Genomic DNA, 19577 nt, shown 5'->3' with positions numbered 1-19577 from the left:
TTATAACAAATGCCATAGAAAGACAGAGACAGCTGGAAAAGAGGCTATTTCTGGGAGGAAAAGGATCAGACAATATGAATATTCATGTTGAAAATACACCAGAATTTCTACACCTAAGTCAAGTCATACCAGTAATTTTCTCCCACTAATCAAAATTTTGGAGGAAAAAAAAAAAGACGAGCAAGATTTCTACCATCCACTCAACCAGATTCTATACACAGAGACTGGGAGCCTGACTGGTAAGAAATACTTACACTTTTGCTAGCTTGTCAGGCTCTAGGTTCCCTTGAATGTGGCTTCCAGAAGAGCAGAGGGGCTTTGGTATCCTGCTCACAGTGTCAAAAGAGTAGGGGCAAATAGAGAACTTGCCCTTTGCCTTCTGAAGGTTTGCTGAAAGTCAACTGACAAAAGGCAGATTAATAGAAGAAACGGCATGCCAGTTTATTAATGTACACATATTTGCATGGGAGTCATACAAAATATGAACTGTGTGTGTTAATCTCTTCAAGCAAGCCACCAGAAATCCCAGTATTTTCATGTGTGTTGAACACAAGAAAGTTCAGAATTTCAGCTGCAACTTCCTGTCTCTGGGTGTCTCTCAATCTCTATCTTATTCTCACTTTCTCACTTTTCAACTGCCTGTAGTTTCTGATCATACAAATGCACTGGTCTATATCAATCCCTTTTCTCTGCAGTAGTTCTGGAACTATCTTTATTGGGTTTTTTTTTCCCTCCCTCTAGCCCCCCGTGTTAAGTTATAAATTACTTTGATTTTTCCAAGTGGCATTTCTTAACATTATAATCTTGGGATGAAATTTATGATGCCTGAAGACAGATTTTAAAACCAATTACAGAGATCTCAGGAGTGTATTGAATATGCTGGTTTCCATACTTTTGCATTTCAAAATAAACAGGAAAAGAGGGAGATATATGGTGTTGCCACCTGTTTATATTTTCACATTAGAAACACTTAAAAGCATGCACAGCTATCATTTTTTTTTGTAAAAAGAAAATAAAATAGAAAAAGATAATAGAATACAAGGAAGTCCTTTCCTATGATAGTTGGTACCTTTGTATCACCATAAAGACATGCACAGCAATATTAGAATTATTTTGTCATCTGAAACTTTACCTTTACCTGGTGATATAGTTGGAATATATGTCCCCACCACATCTCATATTGAATTGTAATCCCCAATGTTGGAGGTGGGGGCTGGTGGGAGGTGTTTGGGTCACAGGGGCAGATCCCTCATGGCTTGGTGCTATCCTCACAATAGTGAGTGAGTTCTCGTGAGACCTGGCTGTTTAAAAATGTGTAGTACCATGCCAGGTGCTGTGGCTCATGCCTGTAATCCCAGCACTTTGGAAGGCTGAGGTGGGTGGATCACCTAAGTTCAGGAGTTTGAGAGCAGCCTGACCAATATGGTGAAACCTCATCTCTACTAAATACAAAAAATTAGCTGGGCATGGTGGCACATGCCTGTAATCCCAGCTACTTGGGAGGCTGAGGCAAGAGAATCGCTTGACCCAGGAGGCAGAGGTTGCAGTGAGCTGAAATTGCGTCACTGCACTCCAGCCTGGACAGCAAGAGCAAAACTCTGTCTCAAAAAAAAAAAAAAAAAAAGAGTGTGGTACTTCCCTCCTCCCTTTGCTCCTGTTCTTGCCATGTGAGACACTGGCTCTCCCTTTGCCTTCCACCACGATTGTAAGCTTCCTGAGGCCTCACCAGAAGCTGAGCAGATACCAGTGCGATGCTTCCTGTATAGCCTGCAGAACTGTGAGCCAATTAAACCTCTTTTCTTATAAATTACCCAGTCTCAGGTATTTCTTTATAGCAATATAAGAATGGCCTAACACACCTGGCTAAAATAATGGCTTCCTACTACAGATATTTTGACTACTAAGAAATCCAAAGATATGTCAGCTCAGAATTCCAGGTCCAGTCCACCTTTCTAGAATACTTAAAGTCCTCTGCTTTCCTTCTGCTAACACAAACAGTGGCTACTGCTGTCACTGACTGAGTGCCTGCATTAGCCAAGCTTAGTATAAGGCACTTTATATTTATTTTCTCATTAGGCTTTAGAGTCATTAGTTATTAATACCATTTTATTCCAGATAATGAATCTCTGGTACAGTAAGGTTGATTTACCTAAAGTTGCACAACCGGAGTGGTGGACCCAAGATTTAGCAGAAGTAACTACCACTGTCCTGTATGTTCTTCCCATACATGCCCAAGTTTGCCCCATATGGTCATCAGGTTAGCAGTGGAACTGTACCTGGTTGGGAGACCCTGTGGGAGTTAAAATCCTGCTTCCCAAGCTGTATCCTCTGGCCAGGGACTGTCTCTGCTCAAAAGAAGGGAGACTTGGTACCTTTACTAGTTATGTTTCTAGTATCTACCTTGTATGTGCCTACACAGTTCATGTCTTGTGTCTTTGTTTATGCTGTACCATCACCTAATTGCCCTCCTCATCACCTCTACATGTTCCATTCCCCGTTTACCCTGAGCGTAAATGAAATGGCATCTCCTTCATGAAGTCTTTCTTAATATCTGCCACCGCCACCACCTTGTCCCAGTGCCAGATCTAGCCTTTTGTTGGCCTAGCCTCCGTAGCACTGTAATTATGTCGTTTCTCCTGTAGAACATGTATCACTCCCTCCTTTGTTTTAGAATAATACATGCCCCTGTGTTATTGACTGTGTTTGTCTGGAAGCACTTTTAGAGCATGGAACAGATTTGGTTTTTCTTTGTATCCCCCAAAGTCCCTTATCATGTGTACATCATGCATAGTAAGCACTCAGTAAATATTTGTTGCATGAATTTTTTGCACAAGCTAATCATAGTCCTAGATTTCTGAACCAAGTGAGACAATAAGCCCGTTGTTCTTTCTAAGATTTATGTTAAAAGATATTTACGTGATTTAAAGTTTAGCTTCCATATGTGTAGCTAACTTTTCATTATAGAATTTATTACCAAGACTAAAACTGTAAGCAGTATATATGAGCCTACATATGTCTTCTGAGACATTTTACCCTGCATCCTAGAGTACAGATTTTTTAGTTTTGTGAACATTCTGGGGTTATGTTGGAATGCGTCTATAAATAAAGACTTCAGAAAGCATCCCTTTGCTCCAAATAAACTGCAAGCTCATAAACATGGTGTAGTCTTAAATATTTTACTTGCTAATAAGCAACTTCTCTATAAGAAATTTTTCCTCCGTGGCTCTTATCAGAATTATAAACAAGAGGAAAGATAGGCCAGCCAGCACAAATATCTGAACGGCACAAATATTTCATTAGGAATAACCAAAATGTTTTACCACCTATCTGTAGGGATTTTGATATCTAGGGTATTTAAAAAAGTCATTATGGAAATGTATTAAATATCTTAAAATATACTAGGTAATGTTGGATTCTGAAAGAACTAGAGCAAAACTGTGTGGGCATTTATGAAATAACCTTAAACAGCCAGTAGAACTTGTGGATAACTTCATTAATATTTGACAGAATAATGAAAGGACTGTATTGTTCTTTGTGTAGAAAGACGCTACTCAGACATAACATCAGATTTTCTTAGTGTCAGATTTCTTAGTCTGTCCTAATTCTTCTCTTAAGCTCTGTTACTCACATGACCAGTTTTCATGAGACCGGTGTCAGGAATAGAGTCTCTAACAAATAATTTACTAGAGGTTGATTGACACACAGGGCTCTAACTCATGAAATGTTTCTTTTGAGGCTACAGAATATATCTAAACAGCAGCATAAATCAGGAGTTCGAGGTGTGCAGTAATGCTTGTGGCCAGAGGCTTAGGGCACAAAACTTCATGCCTACAAGCTATGTTTGAGCCTTAACAATAACTGGACCCAGAATCCTGAGCTAACATATCTTTGGATTTCTCAAGAGTGAAGTTGGTTCTTCCTGATAGAATGAGAAGAAGGTGGACTTTGGAGTCAAACGTGCTGGGATTTCTTTCCAGCTCTATAAACTATGTCATTGAGAAAGTTATTTGGCCCCTTTAAATCTCAGTTTTCAAATCTGAATTTATGTAATAGGAATATTAACACTTTCTATGATTGTAGCCTTTACCCTGTTTTAAGCTAAAAAGTTAAGGATTTTTTTTCTCTCATTGAATATTCACTTTTTTAACTTTAAGTGAGTATAATCTCTTTAAACCTCTCTGGCAACGATGGGATTTGAAATCGGGAGGCATTCCTGAATGTATTGAGTCTTTGCTTGAGTTTTTTAGCTGACGTTAAGATGCTATCTCTTCTTCTTCCTTTCCTTTCTAATTTTTCTCTTATTATATAACTGGATTGACCATTTCAGAGAAATTAAAGAGAATTTTTACATTATTAAATAATCCTTTCTATTTGTTAAGTAGAATGTAAAAAAAATTGCACCTTTACATTAAAAATCAAAATAACCTTTAATTTTTTTATTTTTTAAATAGTGATAATTTGCGTACTGTAAAATTAAAGATTGCTTTGGAAAACAGGCAGTCTTCAAAAAGTTAGTCATAGAGTTACCATACAACCCAGCAACTACAATCCCAGCTGTATACCAAGAGAATTGAATACATGTCCACAGGAAAACTTGACCCTGCAGACCCTTTTGAAGAAACAGAATTCTGTGGCTTTTAATATTCATAATGTTGTGCAACCGCCAGTACCGCTATCTAATTTCAGAACATTCTGACACCCCCAAAAGGAACCTAGTACCCTTTAGCTCCATTTCATTCCCTTTTCCCCTCGTCCTTGGCAACTACTAATCTACCTTCTGTCTCCGTGATCTATCTATTCTGGACATTCCATATAAGTGGATTCATGCAATATGTGGTCCTTTGCGATGGGCTTCTTTCACCTAACATGATGATTTCAAGGTTCATCCATGTTGTAGCATATACCAGGACTTCATTTCTTTCATTGACAGTACAGTTGGCTTTCCATATCTGTGAGTCCCTCATCCATGGATTCAAACAAACATGAATGAAAAATAGTTGTAAAATATTGCATCTGTACTGAACATGCACAGACTTTTTCTTGTCATTATTTCCTAAACAATACAGTTTAAGAACTGTTTACATAGCCCTTATAAAATACTATATTAGGTATTATAAGTAATCTAGAGACGACTTAAAGTATATGGGAGGAGACTCATAGGTTATATGCATATACCATTTCATATCAGGGACTTCAGCACCCATGGATTTTGTTTGATTCTAACCAACCATGGATACTGAGGGATGACTATAAAGGGTTCTGGAACCAATCCCCCACAGATACCAAGAGACAATTTTATTCCATCATATGGGTAGCCCACATTTTATTTATCCAGTTACCATTTATAGGACATTTATGTTGTTTCCACTTTCTGACTGTTATAAATAATGCTGCTATGAACAGTTATTTGCAAAGTTTTTTTCTGCGGATATGTATTAATTTCTCTTGGGTATATACCTAGGATTGTAGTTGCTGTGTTGTATGATAACTTTATGATTAATTTTTTGAAGATTTCTTATTTTCCAAAGCAAAGTGCTCTTTAATTTTAAGGTCCTTGTTTTATTTCACTTTCCTTGAGTCATTGGTATTATAATATTGGGAAGTGGAAGGGAAAGAAAAAAAAATTTTTTTTTGCTCTGATTTTTCTTTTTGTAAATGGACATTTTATTTAAAACCAGTGAGTTGGAAATGACCCTATTCTATTAGAGCAGTGAGTCAGAGCCAGGGTGGTTTCAGCAGAAGTGACTGAGGCCTCTTTACAAAATGCTAAAGGAAAACAATAGTTTTTGGTTGGAAATGTTCATTCAGTGACACTCTATTCAGTGGTATCAAGGTGACTTTTTTTGGCAAGATACTCTTGGTTTGTAATTTTTACATTTGTAGGAATGTTTTCCCCACCATTTAGTGTTTCTGCCTTTTTGAATGCACATGGTTAATGGATTTTCACATTCTACTGGATTCATTCATATGCATTTGTCAAAACCTGAATTCATTCATTTCTGATTTTAAATTGCTGTTTATTTTTCACCAAAGATGAGCCAGTTTTAGTACCTGCAAAGAGTAGTTTGTCAGTAGCTCACTGAGAGAAATGGACTGGGTTCCCACTTGGAGAAGTGATGATAAATTGATGGAACAACCCAAGAAGAATGTAGTAAATCAAACATGGATATGAATGAAAACTCATCTCCTCTGTTTATTTCTCTGAAGATTGATCTCAACTAGCTCTGTCAGGGTTTTTCTTTTCCCCTGAGATATGACAGTTTTGGCCAAAGATTGAAAACGTAGCCATGTGCCAGAGAGATGTATGAGCCCACTAACTCCATGGCTATTTTATGAATTATTGAAATGTTACTAACTCTTACCCTTAAAAAATGTTGCGTTTGTGTTTATTCTGTTTTTCTGCTTCTGAGCAGCCTAAGACTGGCATATGTCACCAGGCAGCTGAAACCTAAAACATGTTCAAGGCTTTCAGAGATGAATGACCTTAAAGCTCAGGATAGTCTAATTTGAGACCTATGTTCTTATTATCAGTTCAGCCTTCAGCGGTAGTAACTGGGAGTTGCGGGCTGCCCACGGTCTCTTTGAAAGTTATGGCTCTGCTCTCCCCACAAAATGTGTTATGTGTATTTACTTTATATTTTTCATGTTGTTTCAGTGATTTTGTGGCTTCCAGGAACCCCAGGTTAAGAACTTCTAATCTAAAGCTCTCCTGAACCTGTTATAATAGATTCCATACAAAGATCTTTTAGAGTTTTAAAAAAATTTCATCTCTTTAATTTCAAAGGTATTATTTACTCTAAGGTACTATTAGATTGTTTAAAAGGAGGCGGGGGTTGAAATCCTGCGATCCAGTCCCACCACCTGAAGTTTCCTCTATATATGTGTTTTATAGTACGTTCTTTATATTCTACTAACTCACTATGAACACTTTTAAATGTCATTAAAATATTTTATGGGGGAGTCCTTTTTTTTTCAATTTACATACAGTACAATTCACTGTTTGTGGTTCACTTCTATGGGTTTTGACAAATGCATAGTGATGTATCCATCATAATCAAAGATGCAGTGTAGTTTCATCACCTCAAAAATGCCCTCTTGCTGCCTCCTACTGATCTGTTTTCTGTAGCGACAAGTGTGCCTTTTCTGGAATTTCTTATCAATGGAGTCATCTAATATGTAGCCTTTGGGGTCTGGCTTTTTTAGGTTTAGCAAGGTGCATTTGAGATTCATTCACTGTATTAGGCTGTTCTTGCATTACTATAAAGAAATACCTGAGACTTGGTAATGGGCTCATGGTTCTGCAGGCTATACAGGAAGCATAGTGGCATCTGCTTCTTGGGAGGCCTCAAGAAGCTTCCAGTCATGGCAGAAGGCATGGAGCAGAAGTAAGAGAAGTGGGGTGGAGTGACACATACTTCTAAACCACCAGATATCGCAAAGACAGTATCAAGGGGATGGTACTAAACCATTCATGAGAAGTCTACCCTGTGATATCCAATTACCTCCCACAGGCTCCACCTCCAGCATTGGGGATTACAATTCAACATGAGATTGGAGTGGGGACACAGATCCAAATCATATCATCCATGTTTTTGTATATATTAATTCTTTTTTTATCGAGTAATATTTTAGTCATCAAACTATTTACTATTAATACCTGGTTTACCATGTAGTACTTTCGTTTACCTTCCTCAAGAACTGTGGTTCATTCTAACATTGATACTCCTTTGAGCCTTAATCATTTATTTAGTTTCAATTATATTATTTTGTGTATAATATTTTATATTTTTCTAGTATGATACACTGCTTCCTTAGATGATGTAAATATTTCACATTTCTGCTTATGTTAGAATTTAGAGAAAGCAGGAGGAGTCCTTAAGGATATGACTGCCAAACTGCTGGAATGTCTTTTCCCAGTGTGCACACATGGGTTGATGATGAATGTTAGTATAGGCATCATCACATGCATTTCTCTTCCAGCGCTCATAACAGCCTTGAATGGTAGATGTCAGTGTTCAGATTACACTGATGAGGAAACAGAAGCTTCCTGAGTTCATGGCCTAAGGACACACAACTAGCCATTAGTGGAGCAGAAGTCAAATTAGTGTCTTGTGACTCATCTCCTATTAGAGTGTTTATTATTGTAAGGAAAATAGTGAACTGGACTTGGAATTTTTCTTTTAATATCTTATTTAGTGTAATATTTCTCAGAAAATACAAGAAATAAAGATGATCAGTAAGATGCACCATTATTTAATAGGGTGTTATGAAATTGTAGCATCATCAATATCCTGTTGGGCTCTGTGAAATATTCATATATTAAGAAAGCAAGTGAGTAAGCAATTTAGGAAGAATAATGAATTTTGTGCAAAGCAGCCTTAGAAGAAATCTCATTTTGCTAAAAGTCTTAAGGTTAAAATGCTGAATCAGAGTCCTTAACTGGCGTACTGTGTCTCAGATTACATTCTTCTTTTATATCAATGCTCAGCACCCAGGAAGTGTGCAGTAAACAGTTGTTAAATGAATATTCCAAGTTCCGAAGATCCTTCCAGTTTTGGAATATGCTCTTTAGGGCTTTGCATATTCATATGCCAGCCCTTTGCCTGCCATTCTTAACTTTATTCACTGCATGCATTATTTATATCACTTCCTCATAGTCCTTCAGTCAAATATCCCCATTGTTTTGGAATGATGAGGAAAAAAATAAAGTATTGAGCGGAAATTGTGTAAGTGCTACTTTATTGACGGGACCAATTCTGTACTGAAGTGGCGTTTGTCTGAATTTACCTGTTTGTTCCTCAGTATGGCTTTTATCATTCCCCAGCATCCTCCATTGCCTCTTTTTTTTTTTTCCTTTTTTGAGCCACTGTACTCCAACCTGCTCTGTCCCCCAGGTTGGAGTACAGTGGCGCCATCTCAGCTCACTGCAACTTCCGCCTCTCAGGATCAAGTGATTCTCCTGCCTCAGCCTCCTGAATAGCTGAGATTACAGGTGCCCACTATCATGCCCAGCTAATTTTTGTATTTTTAGTAGAGATGGGGTTTCACCATGTTGGCCAGGCTGGTCTCGAATTCCCATTGCCTCTCATCCCCTCAAATTTCTATATGGTTAGGTGGCCAGAACTGAAATGTGTTGCCTTCCTCTCATTTGCTGTGTCAATTGTATATATTAATGCTGGGTGTTAGGAAGGGCAGAGATGTTTCTGAGCAAGATCCCCATAATTGTAGGGGATCAAAGTTGGAGTTTTCAAGTACACTTCAGCCAGTATATATTAGAGATGCACCAAATACATACACATTTAGCCATATGCCAAAGGATCAAGTATATAAATCAGTATTAATGCTGTAACCCAAATCACTGTTGTAGAATAAATTTCAAGGAGGCAGATAAACTAAAAATATTGCAAAATATTTTTGTTAGTATTACAACATTATTATTAAAAAGTGACGGGGCCAGGCTGTGAAAATTTAACATCATGGTGTGGGAACCATAATTTCTCAGCGCTGTCAGTTGCTCTTGTGTTTCCTGTTCTGCACATCTGCCTTAGTAAATACATACTCACTTTCAGTAATGCATTTAATAACATCACTAACCTTTTTGTGCTCATAATTCAGAAAAATTTTTAATTTCTTCTCTAAATAATTTAGTGCCTAGGATTTATAGCTTGGGGAAATCTCAAAATCAGTCTATCTTTAACTACTGAGGATGGTCAGCTATCCATAGCAATCAATTTTTATTTTAAATTTAAAAACTATAAAGAATGCATTCTTAGAAAGTTGTTTTGAAGTGTTTTTAGTGGGAACAAAATGTGTTTTGATTACCTCACTTTTCTCTAAGATTTTCTTTTTAATCTTTACATTCCTTGTCGGAATCAAAAATAGTTTATAATAAATTTTGGAATTTTTCCTCTTCATGAAATTTCAAAGTTGACATTTTGCTTTTAATTCATACAATGTGGGAAGACTTTAAGTCCTAAATGGAATTAAATTCAGTTTAAATTAAAATTTAAATTCAGTTCTTAAAGGTTATTTTGTTTTTATGAATGCTGTATGGCATGTAGGAACATAATAAAGATAATTCTCAGTATTTAGGCTTTTAATATATTTTCTCACTGATAATCACTGACAACCTAGCATGACTAGGGGAACAAATTAGGAAATTTGTTTTAAAAATCAGGCAGTGGGTCTCTAATACATTAAGTATGTTTTTACTCTTGTGTCCCCTTTATATTTGGTGTTAGACAACAGACATTACCATGTACTTTGCTGAGTTCTGGGGGAATGGAAATGAAAAGTGTGTTATTATGTAGCATATTTTAGAGTGTTACTGTGTGCCAGGTACTCTAAGTGCTTTACCTGTGTTGTTTCATTTCACCTGCCCAGTCGTCCTATGAAACAGATGCTTTTGGCCGGGCGTGGTGGCTCACGCCTGTAATCCCAGCACTTTGAGAGGCCGAGGTGGGTGGATCACAAGGTCAGGAGATCGAGACCATCCTGGCTAACACACTGAAACCGCGTCTCTACTAAAAATACAAAAAATTAGCCGGACGAGGTGGCGGGCGCCTGTAGTCCCAGCTACTTGGGAGGCTGAGGCAGGAGAATGGCGTGAACCCCGGAGGGCGGAGCCTGCAGTGAGCCGAGATCGCGCCACTGCACTCCAGCCTGGGCGACAGTGAGACTCAGTCTCAAAAAAAAAAAAAAAGAAACAGATGCTTTTTACAAGTTTTACTGAAGAAGCGATGCTTAGAAATACTTGATGACTTGCGTTATCAGGTATAGTATAAAGAAACGTGTTTGGTCTTTGTCCCTGGTTCCTGGCACAGAACACCCTTAAACTCCTGAGTGACAGGAGTGTCTCTGGTTATTCTTAAGAAGTCCCCTTTCAGCACTTGGCATTTATACTAATGAGGTGGCTTAGGGTGGTATCTCTAGATAGTTTCAGGGTAGAGGTTGGTTACCAGAAAGACCAAACAGTTGATTAGAGGGTGGAGCTTTTAGCCCTATTCCCCCCACCTCCCTGGAAGGGAAGGGTGGCTGGAGATTGAATTATAAAAGCCCTTGAACAGTGAGTTCGGAGAGCTTCTGCATGGGCAGACACATTCATATGCTGGGATGGTGGCCCACCCAGGAAGGGCATTTAAGTTCTGTGCCCCACTCCCACCCCTTCCCTTGTCCTGTGCCTCACTCCCACCCCTTCCCTTGTCCTGTGCCTCTTCCTCTGGCTGTTTCTGAGTTTAGGCCTCCATAATAAATGGGCAATCATTAAGTAAAACCCTTTCCTGAGTTCTATGAAAAGTTGAAGAGAATTATGGAACCTGAGAGGGGCCTGTGGGAACCCCTGAATTTGTAGTCTACTGGCCACTGGTGTCCGAAGTGTGGGCAGTCTTGTGGGACTGAGCCCCTGACCTATGGGATCTGTGTTAAGACACTCTGCATGGTTACTGTGAGAATTGAGTTGCATTGTTGGGCACTTGTTGGTACCTGTTGGATTGATGTGAAGAGACGCCATGCATTTGATGTCAGAAGGCACCACAATAGGCAAGAAGCAGCAGAGGGTGTTCCAGGAGAGAAATAGCATGCATGAAGACTTGAGGTGGAAAGAGGCTTGACTAGTGCCAGGACCTGAAAGAACATGTGTTGTAAACAGGTGTCTTACATTATCACATGTCAGATTTGAAATCTGTTTCAAAATTCTAATTACAACACAGAATTGGAGTGATCAGAATTGGGGAAAGAATACTTGCAGGAAGACCCATTAGGCAGCTGGTACAATATTCTAGGCAAAAAAAAAAAGGCTTGGGAGCCAAGGATAAGGAAAATGGAGATTATCCACATGTAAGGTATCATAGGAAACACCTGCATGTTTTACGAAGCTTATAAAATACACTTGATACTGGAAAAAAACAAAACAAAACCAAAAACACTGTATAAGCACATCCAGAGCTTTAATGATGAGATTTGAGATTCAGGGTGATGTAGGAGAAAACCCCTTGTGTATGTCCAGGTTTGTATCACCTTGGTAAATAATTTAGTCATCAGAATCACAGTTTTGTAATTGCAAAAATGGGAACAATAAATCTTTTTGACCTACTTCATAGGCTTTGAAGATCAAGTAAGATAATCTATGTTAAAGCACTTTGTACGTTTGTTGTAGGAGAATGCCACATCTTATTTGTGTTTCTTGCCATTATCAAAACCAAAACCAAAATAACCAGTCTGGTAACATTTCTGTTTTGGGATATTTTCACCTGCCCTACTTGTAAATGAGTTTTCCAACTAACTTTTAAGAAAAGTCATTCCTATTTTAGGTGAAATAATTTCCTCAGAGGTTCTTAAACTGTATTTCAGGAACTGCCAGTTATAGAGGTGACACTGATCTCTTCATGTGGGTAAAATACTCCCCCTCTTTCTGCCCAGGGCTTTAAGAGAGGAGCGTGCGTGTGTGTGTCTGTGTGTGTCTGTGTATGAGGATGATAGGGGGTTCTTGTTTTGAGCAGGCTGGAAGGGTGGAGAAAGACGAGAGAACTAGGCAGTGAGGGGGTAGTGGTGGTAACTTTCAACCTGGAAATATAAAGAGAAAGAAGCATGTCGACAGCCAGAATGCATAATCAGTCAGCCACATGTTAGGGGATCCATAAGGTGAAAACTGCTTTCTATTTCTATCAAATGTTAGACATTTAGCAGGGCTTGTGGAATTGATTTGCTCTTGATTGACTGCTCCCCAGAAATAGCAGAACCTGGCTTTCATTTTAATGCTTATGTGGGTAACTGTTCTAGAACAGCTCATTTTGTTATCAGGGCAGGGACATGATTTTATTCACTGCAGCATCTCCAGAACGTAAAAGTGGGTCTGCTATACATAATAGGTGCTAAATAAAGATTTGTTGAATGAAGACATCTCTGTCTTAATCCATTTGTGCTGTTATAACAAAATACCTTAGATTGGGGGTAATTTATAAACAACAGAAGTTAACTGCTTACAGTTCTAGAAGGTGGGAAGTCAAAGATCAAGGTGCCAGCAGATACAGGCTCTGGTAAGGGCTTGTTTTCTGCTTCATAGATGGTACGTTCTTGCTGTGTTCTTCACGTGGTGGAGGGGCTGAGCAAGTTTCCTCAGACCTCTTAGAAGGGCACTAATCCCATTCAGATAGGCTCTACTGTTAGGACCTAATCAGTTCCCAAAAGCTTTGCCTCCTCTTCTTTTTTTTTCTGAGACAGGACCTAGCTCTATCACCCACTGGAGTGCAGTGGCGTGATCTTGGCTCACTGCAGCCTCTGTCTCTTGGGCTCAAGCCATTCTCCCACTTCAGCCTCCCAGGTACCTGCAAACTATAGGAGTGTGTCACCATGCCTGGCTAATTTTTTTGTAGAGATGAGGTTTCACCATGTTGTCCAGACTGGTCTCGAACTTCTGAGCTCAAGCAGTCCATCTGTCCCGGCCTCAGAAAAAGCTTTGCCTCTTATTACTATCACCTTGGGGTTTAAGTTTCAACACATGAATTTTGTGGGAGACACAAACATTCAGACCATAGCATGTTTTTGTAAGGCATCATCTCAGTGTTTATTAAACTGCCGTCTTCTTGGTTTCTATATGTAACAGAGGCCTGATGTGTACGACTAAGCTTCTGTGTGTATTCTCTTAAATATATTACGTACCTGTCTCAGTCACTTTGGGCTGCTGTAACAAATTCCATAGACTAGTAATTTAAACAACACACATTTCTCAGAGTTCTGGAGCCTGGAAAGTTCAGTATCAAGGTGCCAGTAGATTTAGTATCTCGCCAGGGCCTGTTTACTGATTTGTAGATGGCTTCTCAGTGTCCTCGCATGGTGGAAGGGGAGTTAGCTAGTTCTCTAGTTCTTCTTTTAAGGGTGCTAATTCCATTCATGAGGGCTCCACCCTCATGACCATCACATTGGGATTAGGGTATGGACATATGAATGAAGAGGGGTACAAACATTGTCCATTATAATACCCCTGTAATCCATAGAGTCTAGTTGATTCTCCTTCCTTAATATTTCTCATACCGATCCTCCACCTTCATCTCCATTGCCACTTCCTTCATTAATTATTATAGTTTTAAAACTGATATCCTTCCTTCAAATGTTATACCTTCCAACCACCCTTTCTATTGCTGCATTTCTAAGGTACTAATTTAGTTTCCTGCTAAAATACTTAAATGGTTTTCCCTTACTTACAGCAGTGAGTTTCCAGCCATGGTGTCCTAACACACTGACATAACTGGGAACTGTGTCAGGCAAACTTGTCTTCCATTTGATTCCTAAATTAGATAGCTACAAAGATACAAAAGCTACATACCCTCCTCACAATTTGCCCACAAGGATATTCCTGTGGAGAAAGGACAGACAAGAACTCAAAGTCATCCCTCTGCTCCTGTGAGACAAATGCTTATCTGAGTGTTTCCTCTGCCCTATTGTTTCACTAAGCCAGACTAAGGCATAAGTGACTATTCCTCTACCTCCACCTCACATGTAAATTGTGTATTTAGTAAGAGGCTAATCAGAGACTCAAAAGAATGCAACTGTTTATCTCTTATCTACCTATGACCTGGAAGCCCCCTCCCTGCTTCGAGTTGTCCCACCTTTTTGGACAGTTGTGAGGTGATAGATATCTCAGAGAATATTTGACTCATGAAAATAAGTCAAAAGGAGGTAAAAACGAGGATGGTTCTGTCAGCCCAAAATATGAGACGAATCTCAACCAATTGAGAAAGTTTATTTTGCCAAGGTTAAAGGACACACCCATGACACAGCCTCAGGAGGTCCTGAGGACATGCTCCCAAGGTGGTTGGGGCACAGCTTGGTTTTATACATTTTAAGGAGACGTGAGACATCAGTCAGTATCTGTAAGATGTACATTGGTTCAGTCCAGAAAGGCAGGACAACTTGAAGCAGGGAGGGGACTTCCAGGTCATAGGTAGCTAAGAGATAAACAGTTGTATTCTTTTGAGTCTCTGATTAGCCTCTTACTAAATACACAATTCATATGTGAGGCCTTAGTCTGGCTTAGTGAAACAATAGGGCAGAGGAAGCAATCAGATAAGCATTTGTCTTACATGAGCAGAGGGATGATTTTGAGTTCTGTCTGTCCTTTGGCCACAAGGAATATCCTTGTGGGCAAATGGCGAGGGGAGGTGTGTAGCTTTTGTAGCTATCTTATTTAGGAATAAAATGGCAGACAGGTTTGCCTGACACAGTCCCTAGCTTGACTTCCCTTTGGCTTAGTGACTTTGCCATCCCTATTTTCCTTTCATGGTCCCATTTTGGTAAATTGTCTCTTAAATGATTCAAGAAATTGAGGATAGAGACAGAGCAGCTAAGAATGTCCATTTTCTTACCGTATATGGCTAGAAAGTACATACTTCTAGGCTTTGCTAAAAAGACATAGTACTTCAGAATGTTTTCATTATGGTGATACTATATTTTTTTTTTTTTTTTTTTGAGGCGGAGTCTCGCTCTGCCGCCCAGGCTGGAGTGCAGTGGCGCGATCTCGGCTCACTGCAAGCTCCGCCTCCCGGGTTCACGCCATTCTCCTGCCTCAGCCTCTCCGAGTAGCTGGGACTACAGGCGCCCGCCACCACGCCCGGCTGATTTTTTTATATTTTTAGTAGAGACGGGGTTTCACCGTGGTCTCGATCTCCTGACCTCGTGATCCGCCCGCCTCGGCCTCCCAAAGTGCTGGGATTACAAGCGTGAGCCACCGCGCCCGGCCTGGTGATACTATTTTTAACTTAGTGACTTGTGTTATAAATGATAGTGGTTTTGTTTGTTAATAAATTAAAGGTATTAGTCACATTATACTTTCCATAATACAGGTATTACACATTTTATTGGTCATTGTCATGAATTGACTGTAATGCAGCACAGACAATATGGTATAGCACCAACATTGCAGTCATTTTGTAGATCAGGAAGTAGCAAGGCCTGGATGTTGTCAATTACAAGAGTCACATTAAAACAAATCCAAATAGCATTTTATCCATTTGAAAGTAAATTTTTATTACTTTGAATTAGTATTTGCTTTATATACCAATGTAAATAAACATTTATATTGGAATACTGAGTTAAGGTATTTATATTAAGTTTAACTTTCAAATTATTCTCTTATTAAATTGTAGGTATTTTGTGAGGGTCACTTTATAATGCTAAAGGGGCATAGTAAATTGTGGCATTATATATTAATACAGTTGAATAATGTATTCTGCCCAAAGTGTCAGAGTACAGATCTCAAAGCCAGCAGAGCAGCTGGAAATTAGAGGAATCGCCAGAGGCAGCCACAGAGAGGGTAGAGGGTAAGCCTACCTCTGCCTGAATTCTTGGCTAAGTACCACATTGTACAGGCTCAGGGGAGACCTATAGGAAACTAGAAGCCACAGGATCAAAACACATAGAAGCAGCTCCTTACAATGGATTAGAGTCTGCAGTTTTAATCTAGGCAAAGTACCTGCCTGTTAGAATACAAATTCAGGAATCCTCAGAAAACGTGATAGAATCTAGTGTTTCGGTAATGTGTTATCTACAATCTCCAGTTTTCTACAAAAATATTAGGCATGCACTTAAACAGAAGAGTGTGATCTATACCCCAAAAAATGCAATCAGTAGAAGCTGACTTGGCTCAGATTTGAATTTAGCAAAGACTTCAAAGCAGCTATTTTAAATATATTCAAAGAATTAAAGGAAAATATGGTATCAGTGAATGAAAAAATGTTCTGAGCAGGGAAATGGTAACCATTAAAAAAAAAAAAGGAATTCCTAGAGCTGAAAAGTGCAGTTACTGAAATTTTAAAAATTGCCAGGTGGGCTCAAAAGCAGTTTGGCATTGTCAGAAGAAAGGAACAGCAAACCTGAACACCCAGTAGAAATTGTCCTGTATGAGGAATAGAAAAAAAAATGAAGAAAAAGGAACAGAACCTATGAGACCTGTGAAGTAGTCCAATATACATGTGCTTGGAGTCCTGAAAGGAGAGGTGAAAAAGAGACATAAACATATTTGAAGGAATAATGGCTGGAAACTCCCCAAATTTAGTGAAAAACATTATCAGATCCAAGAAGCTTGCAGAGTCCCAAGAAATACAAACACAAAACCATTCCTAGACATATCATGGTCAACTGTTATGATAAACAAAAAATTGTGAAATCAGCCAGAGGAAAATGATACTTGCTTACCCTTCAAGGAAAACAACTGAAAGTATTTGTTGCTGATGGTAAAATTTGAGCTTTTAGGAAAACAAGAACTTTGGAAAACTTGTATTCACAAATATTTCTCAATATTTGACTTTGGAAAATTTGTAACCACCAACAGCTTCCCAATACTAAAAAGGCTTTTTTTTTTTTTTTTTTAAAGACATTGATGGTGGATAAAAAATGTGACTTTAAAAAAATTATATAATGAAATGTGTCAACATTTAGAGATCTGCATAATCTGTGTAATTCAGTGAACAATTACTTTCCAAGTAACCAATGTATAATGTTACAAAATCATTCACTAAAGATCCATTCAAAGTGCAAGGTAGACCCAATGGATTTTAATGTAACAAAATGCAAAAAGTTCATTGATATGGTTTCAGTTTTCATATCACAACTAGTTTTTAAGAAGCTATTACACATCAATATTTGTTATAGAATGAACAAAGAATAACTGCAGTTTTCTGAAAACGTTCTATTACCCTTCCCTTTCCCAAATACCTATCTGTGAGAGGCCAGATTGTCTTTATATTTTTCAACCACAATAATATTGCAACAGAATGAATGCAGAGCAGATTTGAGAATTCAGCTGTCTTCACTTAAGCCAGACATTAAAGAGACTTGCAAAAATGTTAAAAAAAAAATAGTTCTTTAGGAAATTACAGCTATTTTTCATAAAATATATTTTTATGTTAATACAGTTTATTAAACGAATAAATATATTTTTTAAATTCTCAATTTCTAATACAGTAAATGTCAGTAGATCTTCCCCATGTTAACAAAAGCTCTTTGGCCATCCTCCATTCTTTTTAGGTGTAAAGGTGTCCTGAGACCAAAAAGTTTAGAACTGTTTTGAGTCTGCTCTGCCTCCACCTTCAGATAGCACATGCCTTTAAGGGCATCAGACTGGAAAATTAGAAATATCTTATAGCTCAGGAAATTAGAATTCTTGAGTTTATGGTGACATCCAATTTTTGTTAGTATCTTTGATTATTTTCAAGTAGACAATAAAATAAGCTGTCAAGTGTGCTGCTTAATGCTTCTAATCCCCCCTCCCTGCCCAACTCAATTTCTTTCCAGACCTTTTATTTTTTACCAGGGACTCTCACCAGGAAAATAATAAGGGACTTTTGCAGTGGTGACTAATTCTTATTTTCTTACGTTTAGAGGTTATCAAAAAATGTTAGAGTACTTTAATAGTGAATAGCATAATAGTGCTATCACAGTCATTGTGCTAGCATAGTCATTACTATGCTATTCTGAATTGTTATTCAATTTCTGGGAATGAGCATTAATCATTTGAAATCAAAAGAATCAAAGAATCATTGAAGTTTGTATCATTTGGTATGAAGAAGAATTGTAAAGATGGTAACTGAAAGAAACCCTGAAATTTTTTTAGTCCTACTTACAATTTTCTGTTAAATGCATGTGCCACTGCTTGTTTCTGTTTATCTAGTAGTTGACAAAACCAATCTACCAGAAATAAATTTGTTATGTGATGTTCATAACATAAATGTATAATAAGTTTAATTTTGCATTAGTTTTTTGACAAAAATAACCACCAAAAATTAAAAACAAAAAAAGCCCACTTACCTACCTGCTTGCATGAAACTGAATAGATCTCAACTTCCATACATTCCCTCCCATGCATTATTGCTTTTCCCATTTCTTGGTGTTCCTCCCCTTTTCCCATTGTTCTTAGTGACTCTGCACTTGCATTTGAATTTAGAAGACCCATCACTATAAGTAAGCTTGTACAGATCTGATTATCGTTGTTGTTTTGCTTTTAAGAGATGGGATCTCACTCCATCACCCAAGCTGGCATGCAGTCGTGCAATCATGGCTCACTCTAGCCTCAGCCGTCTGGCACACGAGATCTTCCCGCCTCAGCCCCTGGAGTAGCTAGGACTACAGACACATGCCACCTTGCCCAGCTAGTAGATCTGATAGTTTTTTTAAGACTTATACTTTTGTGGTCATAAAATCAGACAAATGTTACTGTACTCTGGCTTCTGATCTTTTATATTTTCACCTAATATTTTTGGTAGTTTTTAAACTTACATGTGTGGACAGGAGCACTAAAACAATTTTATATGCTATTTCTTTGTTTATTTTTATTTTATTTTAGAGATGTTGCCCAGGCTGGTATGCAGTGGCTATTCACAGGCGTGATCGTTGTGTACTGCTGCCTCAAACTCCTGGGCTCAAGCAATTCCCTTGCCTCATCCTCCTGAGTAGCTGGGATGACAGCAGCGTGCCACAGCACCTGGCTTTTATTTCTTTGATAATTGAGTTGAGTTACAGGGAAGTAATAAAATAGACAAGTTTCTCCTGTATTGTGTTTAAAGGACTGAATAGTGATTTGCTTTCTG

General features: G+C 38.4%; 1 protein-coding gene across 1 annotated transcript in view; it reads left to right on the top strand.

Annotated features, from left to right (window-relative positions):
• Positions 1-19577, top strand: part of DDX10 (DEAD-box helicase 10) — a 277384-nt gene that overhangs the window by 233812 nt on the left and 23995 nt on the right. The window lies entirely within an intron of this gene.

This window comes from Nomascus leucogenys, chromosome 15, assembly GCF_006542625.1.
Source record: "Nomascus leucogenys isolate Asia chromosome 15, Asia_NLE_v1, whole genome shotgun sequence".
Classification (NCBI taxonomy): Eukaryota; Metazoa; Chordata; class Mammalia; order Primates; family Hylobatidae; genus Nomascus; species Nomascus leucogenys.
The sequence above is the reverse complement of the archived record's forward strand: the minus strand, read 5'-3'. Positions and strand labels throughout refer to the sequence as shown.